The 7,681-nt window shown below is 36.8% G+C and overlaps 1 non-coding gene across 1 annotated transcript; it reads left to right on the forward strand.

The window, feature by feature from the left end:
• Positions 1-284: 284 nt before the first annotated feature.
• LOC115868074 lies at positions 285-417 on the forward strand. The gene has a single exon (XR_004045398.1). It is a non-coding gene; the product is annotated as a small nucleolar RNA SNORA63 (small nucleolar RNA).
• Positions 418-7,681: the final 7,264 nt, after the last annotated feature.

Below are 7,681 nucleotides of genomic sequence, written 5' to 3' on the forward strand. Positions count from 1 at the left end.
TGTGTGTTTTTTCTTCTTACTCCTAAAGCCTATGGGATTGCTTTAGTTTAGCTACATAATCCAATATAATCTCTTGATTGTAAACTCAGCTGATTGGTAATTTAATTCAATCACTAAAGCCTCTTAAGATCAGGATGGAAATTGTGTTTGATCGAACAATAATGAAAGGAGCATCCTGGAGGAAAAGCTTTAGAATTCTGTCTTCTACAGCCCTATGATTATAAGAATGTATATAAAACACTCTACATGCTTAGCTCAGAAGAAAGAAGACACAGTATAAACAATAGTTGTGATCAGACGACAATACAGCTGTTTAGTGCTATTTTGTCATTCCCCCTGCTCAAAGTAAAGTTGTTTCTTAGCTATCCCTGTCTGCTAGTTTCGTGTAGCAGCCCAGGGATGCTTGGTCTCATACATATTAAAAAAAGAAGAAAAATATAGTTGTAATCACTAATTTATATAAACTTTCTATGCTGTGCTGGGACTGAAAGTGGGAAAGGGAAAGGAGTTATTTTAGCAAGTACTCCTTCTCCAAATATTTTAAGGTGAGCTTCTGGCAATGTGCCCTGAATAACCTGGCATAAAAGAAATGTTATAGGGATGGATGCCATATTTCAGAGCAGGTGCAACTAAAACTCTGGGAAAAACAGAAGAGTATCAAGTGAAGTCAATTATAGTGAGAAAAAATACATTGCCTTAGAGTTGTATTTCCAGTATTCTCTGTATACTGCTGGATTTTAGTGGTATTTCCTGATAAAATATTCTTTAATAGTAATGGAAGATGCTCTGAGAAAGGAGGAAAAGTAGAGGGATAAAAACACTTGTAGTCAAGATGAGCATCAATTTTGAGACTGTATTAAAGAAAACATAAGAGCAGCAATACAAAATGAAAATAAATGAGAAATGATCATCAAGTAGGCATAATGATATATTAAAGAGAGACATAAGAAAAATTGCAAAACTGGAAAGAGTGAAATTTTCTTCTACAGCTGATAAATTATTTTTCTCTATTTTATAATTTTATTCATTAAACATGTATAAGCAAAAAGAAAAGTCAGCGTCCCTTGATGAGAAATCTTGATTCGGTATTAGAATAAAAGAAAGCATTTTCGAGTATCTGAATCATACCGACTACATTAGACTGCATTGCTAACTTCTAATCTCAAACCTGCATGCACGTATTTTCAATTTTTGGTTTATCTACCACAGTTTCCTTCTTATAGCTGTCTTCTTATTTCCCTTGGTAACTCCCCAAATGTCTTACATATTGGCCCACATCTGAAGCTAATATTACACCTCTGCATCTTTAGAATTTGAATTGCTTCTCAGACATTCTTGGGAGACATTCCTAATGAGTTTATTATCAATGTTCTTACTACACATCCCTCTTGTGGGCTTTTACTGACTTCATCCATAAATCTAATTTTTATGACAATTTCATGTGTGAGAGGATCTCTCCCTCTGCCCCCTTTCCCACAGATTATTCATTGCCTTTCTCCTCTTCCTTGTTATTTGACATATTTTGTATTCTTTTTCTATTTTTAGTAAGACATAGCACCTGGGGGTACAGTAAGCATCAGACTGCTTTGGTTCTTCACTGAGAAATTCAATGGGGTGTGTGGGTGGCGCCCAGTGGAATGATGGGTGTCTACGAGTCATCTTTGTGCTTCCTCTCCTGACAAGATCAGAACAGCCCCCACTTACTTGGTAGTCATCACATCAGGGCTTTAATGATGATTTCCAACCCTGGTGGATAGAAGACTGATCACAAAACTGAAACGTGAACTTTTTGTGAAAGGGAGCTCTCATACCTGTCTTAATAAGGGAGACATTTCCTTTCCCATCAAGAGAAGGTATTAACTATTCTATTTAGTTTAAAACTTGCAAGCCCAATTCTCCTTTCTTACTTGTATGATTGAATTGCCTTCTGATTCATTTACCAACCACTAATTTCAAGCTTATTATGAGATAAGCAAGTGATAAAAACCATATGCTTTTGTATTAAATATTTAAAAAAATTTTCCTGTTTATACAACAAATGTGAAAGTCATTTTAAAAGTATTACCTTACATTTAATTCTAAGAGTATTTTGATTACTTTATGATGATATTTAACTATAATTCTCCTGCTCAAAATGTTTTCTTTCCCACTGCTAATGAAAATAAAACCTATCCTTCTTCATCTCATTTTAATGCATTTGTAAGTTCTGTACTCAACCTGTTTTTAAAGGCTTGAGGGAACCATCTTTCCACAAAATCTTCTGCTTCAGTTAATTTGCCTCATTACTGAAAAGGCCTATTTTGAAAAAACAAAAAACAACAGTGTACTATCCCAAAGGTCAGGCAGTCCATACAAATACGTGAAGAAACTCAGTAAAAAGTGTCAGGGATAGATAATACACACTCAGTCTTTCTAAGTGAGGAGCTTCTCTCTAAGTATATTTATAATCACTACCCTTTAAACAAGTGCTGCCCCAAACAAACATATCCAAGTGCCTAATTATTCCCTCTGGATTCCAGACTGCCACCCTTGCTTTAGACAATACCAATTGCTCTTTATTCTGTACTGTTAAAATAAACCTACTGTTTGGAAACATACCATAATAAGTTTCCCTAATAAGCAAGGTACTAATTTTCATAAAGTACTCAATTTAACTTTTAACTATTACAAATTTTATTCCATTTAAGTGTTTGCTGGGCTAGTGAGGACTCTTTATTGTTTTGTTTGTTTGTTTTTTACTGTTTTCTATATAGGTTTTTACTATAAATAGGTGAGGAGTGATATATCAATTTTGTCCCTATTGACCCTAAATACTTGACATTCGAAGAGTATATTAACTAAGCCATAATTATTCATTTAAAACATATTCATATTTTATTGCTTCTTGGTTGAAAAAAAGGTTGTTAATGTGCTTATGGGATTCCGGATCTTTGAGACGCAGACATCAAGGTGGGACCAGACAGAGCAGTGATTTGTTAGAAGAAATGGAATGTTTACAAAGGGAAAATGAGAAACAGAGGAAGGGGTAAAGTAGCGGTCCCGACCAGTATAGAGATATGTTATTATAGTATATATACCTGATTGGGGCTTTGGAGATATTTAAGAGGTTTATCTTTTGGAATAAAGTAATATTACTGTCATGATATCAGTGATTACTTAAGATTTTGATGAGACAAAAAGCCCTATGATGAAAGGATACAACCCTGATGCACACCTTTCCTGATTTTAATCCATGCAAGACCTTCTGCTTCTAGTCTTACAAAGGCTAGGTTCTATGCTAGGATCTGAGTCGGTTCTGATCCACAGCACAACAGAACGGAACACCGCCTGGTCCTGCGCCACCCTTACAATCGTCCCCGCACCTGAGCCCATAGCTGCAGCCACCTTCTTAGTCTATTTTTAATGCATTTTAAGTGATGTACTCAATCTGTTTATAAAGACTTGAGGCAACCATCTTTCTACAAATTATTTTGCCCACAAAATCATGCATACAATGAAGTATCATGGAATTTGCATTCTTCTGAGGGTTATCCATTTTTAAAAAATTATAATTCACCCAGTCAAATATCTTTGCATAGTCAATAAAACAAATAAACATCTCTCTGGGATCATCAGCATGTAGAAACATTTCAATTGGTATTCATCAATTCCTGAGCCTTGCTTTTGCCTTCAGGGCAGCTTGGATTTCTTCATTGGTCCTTACTTATAAGTTACGCCTGAAATGGTTGAATGTTGAGTAGTTATTTTTAGTAAACTGACTGTGTGTTCTTTGCATCTTCATTTGATCCCCCTTACATCATTCTATATTTTACCCATAAAAGCTCCATCTTTCACCTGTGAAGCCCTGGGTGATTTTGAACTGCCGACCTGGTGGATCTCAGCCCCATGGGTAATTTCAACACCACCAGGGCTCCTCAGACCAAAAGGCAACATCATAACAAATGGAGATGAGGTGGAACTTGTTAAGAATTTTGTCTTGCTTGGATCCACAACCAATGGTTATGGAAGCTTATTTAAGAGATCAAAAAACACATTTCAAATTTTTGCATGACACCATTAGACTGTTGAAAAGCAGAGAGTTTACATGAAGACTAACTAATGTATGCCTGACTCAACCATGATATTTTCAATTTACTCATATGCATCTGAAAATTGGACACTGAATAAGGAACACCAATACATTTACATCACAGTGGTTAAAAATACTGAAAATACCATGGGCTACTAATAGGACAAACAAATCTATCTTGGAAGAAGTGCATCCAGAGTGCTCCTTAGAGGCAAGTCGTAGTCGTACATAATTTGGAAGTATTGTCAGAAGAAACCAGTCCAAGAATAAAGACAACATGCTCGGGTAAAGTAGAGGAGAATGAAAAAGAGAAAGGCTGTTAATGAGATTGTTTGACACCTGGCAACAACAATGGAATCAAGCAAAGACAGTATGAGGATGTCAAAGGATTGGACCTTTTTTTTTTAATGTTGTGCACAGGATTGCGATAGGTCAGAATTGACCCGATGGCCTCTGACAACCATTACAATGCCTGGATATTAATCTGAATAGATTTCATTTCATTTTTGATGATTTCCAACTATCCTAGATTCTTATTTCACACATTCCATGTTCCAATTATTAATAGATGTTACAGCTGTTTCTTCTCATTATGAGTCATGCAGTAATTACATTACAAAAGGACAAATATGGTACGGGATCATAATAAAAAAAGAAGTTTTAATACAAAAAGAACTAGACAGATGACTACCTGGGTGGGAGATACCTATAGTGAGCGAAGGGGATGAAAGAGATAAAGGGATAGACAGGTACTCACTTTAGTAAGGAAACATCCTACAGGAGAGAGAAGAGGGGCTCAGGAGGTACAGGGCAAGATTTTGGGGGGTTAAATTGGTTGTTTAATTTGTTGACTACAAAAATGATGATCTGAAATGTAAGCCCCATTCACAGTAAAGAGTTTTTTAAGCTTACATGTATTCCAACTAAGGATCTCTGGTGGTACAATGAGGTAAGGGTTTGGCTACTAACTTCAAAGCCAGTGCTTAAGACAAAAGCCATCCCAAGGGCGAAAGAAGAAACTTTTTGCTCCTGTGAACATTTACCAGCTCGGAAACCTAATGGAGTGATGGTCTCCGTCCTGTAGGGGGACTCCGGGTTGGAATTGACCTGATGAGAGTGGATCGGCTTAGATCCGATTAAAACATATGCAGTGTATAGAATACAAACGTCTTGTACACAATAAGACCAACAATAAAATAAAAAGTGAGCAAAGAGACTGTAACATACACTTCACCTAAGATGACTTATGCAAGATATTATTCAACGTCATGACTCACGGAAAATATTCAAATAAAAGCCACAATGGCAATGCGACATACCCACCAGAAGCATTAAGATGAAAAGATTGGAACTGAAAATGGCTGATAATTTCAGGGACCAGAAAAAGAAATGGAATAATTGATGGGAATATTAAATATTGCATTTGCTCTGTGTCATAGATTGAATTTTTCCCCTCTCTAATATGTGTTAATTTGGCCTACCCATAATTTTCAGTGTATGGTTGTTAGATAATTATTAATTTTGCAGTTATATGATGATGTAATAACTCCTCTTGATGTGATCTGTTCTAAGGAGATTATAGTGGGATTCTACACCTTCATTCATGTCAAAGTCTGATCTGATGTCGAAGGAGTTACTCTGTGGTTATCATCATTGGTTATTCTTTAAAACATAGAAGGAGACAGAAGTAATCAGAAGAAGGACATTTTTTGCAACCAAGAACAAAGACCTTGGAGTGGAGCACCTCCTTTTGATTGGGCGTCCCTGAACTGAGAACATTGTAGATCCTGGGGAAATTCATGCCAAGACATATTGATTTTGCCAAAGAATGTGGATCCCAGATATTGAAAAGATAATCAGTTGAAAGGACACAGGAAAAGCCTTGCTTTTCAAAGTAAGCACTTTGAATTTGAACTTAAAGCCTCTTGAACTGTCAAGCAATACATTTCTTAAGGTAAAGTCATCTATTTGTGGTATCTCTGTTAAAGCAGCACTGGATAACTAACACACTCCAGAAACCACATGGAAAAATTTTACAGTGGTATAACTGCATTCATCATGTGGCCAAATATGGTGTTGTGAATTACTTAATATGGCCCTACTAGCTATAACCTTGGTACCCATCACTAAGTGACTGAATAAGGCTATGCAAATATGAAGAGGCTATAACCTCAACTTGGATAATTTACTAATAATGTAAATAAGGTACATAGCATATTTGTGGGCGTGGAACCATGAGAATGAGTTTGATCTAGCACTAACATGGGGACTGACCAATTTTGCTACTCTGTGAGGCTTCATATGAGCCATCTTGGGTATAAGAAATGGGGGAAATCTTAATACCATTCCATAATAAAGCCAGGCATGGAATACATCTTTTACACCTAAGATCTCGGCACTGAACATCTTTGGTCTAATAGGCAGAATGCTGTAACATTGAAGAGTGCAAGAGACAGTGAGATGCAGAAGCAGGTGGTCTTAATTGTCCACAGAATAAGGAAGCTGTGCTAGTTACCACAGGAGACTTGGCAAAGTTATTTTCCACCTCATGAAGCTAGAATTGAGTGTCTTCAAGTCTAGGAGAGTGGAATGTCACTGGCTATTAAAAGCTAGAGGTGAAAGAGTTTTGTGGCACCTCTCCGTGCAGCGAAGAAGACAAAGGGCTGAGTGGGCTCAGTGTGCCTGTGGTAACAGCTAGGAAGGGGCTGGCTATCTTGATAAAATAATGGAGAATTGCATCTTGATTTGTTTCTTATCCATAACTGCAACAGGTTACTTCCCCAATAAACTTCATATCTGTGTGTATGGCATGTAATTTCTGAATGTCAATTGTAGTGAGTTATTGAACCTAGGAGACAATTTGAGTGCCAAAGGAGGGATGGTGGGTGTTAGACTTTGTTAAAATGTTGGAGGATGGAAGAATACCTGACCTCCAACTCCCAGCAATCCGTTGTTGGTGGCTAAGAGTGATTCTCTGTCCTGGTTGCAAAGTTAGAAGAGGTCATATATCAACCCACTGGCTTTTTTGGTGGGGGTGGGGGGAAGTGGGGGTGGGGGTGAAGAAATCACATCTTTAAATATTGTATCAAGAAGAAAGAAAACATACAATGTTTTAAAAACCTTGAACATTCAAAGGAAATAGGAATTTACCGTATATACTTGAGTATAAATTGACCCAAATATCCGCCGAGGCACCTAATTTTACCACAAAAACTGCTTGAAAAATGTGCTGAAAAACTCAGCTTATACTCGAGTATATACTGTAATCCATAGTAGCCCAAATCTGAAAATAAATACAAATTTCTATCAGAATCAACTTAATGACAGTGAGTTTGGTTTTCTGGATGGAATAAAAACATTGAAGTATACGCATGCAGAAAGTATTACTGAACCATAAAAAAGAACTGCCTCTTTTAGGAATCATCAGGACTGAATATTAAAGACACCAAATCCACTGCAACTGAAAACCACTTCAGCTCATAGCAACCTTACTGGGCAGAATAGAACTATGCCAAAGCTGCAAATCTCTACACGGATCATCTTTCTCCTAGGAAGGAACTGGCGTGGAAACCACTTTTCGGTACACTACTTCAAGAATCATTTCTTTCAGAA

Source organism: Echinops telfairi, unplaced genomic scaffold, assembly GCF_000313985.2.
Source record: "Echinops telfairi isolate 266 unplaced genomic scaffold, ASM31398v2 ScPeMD7_6;HRSCAF=24_0, whole genome shotgun sequence".
Taxonomy (NCBI): Eukaryota; Metazoa; Chordata; class Mammalia; order Afrosoricida; family Tenrecidae; genus Echinops; species Echinops telfairi.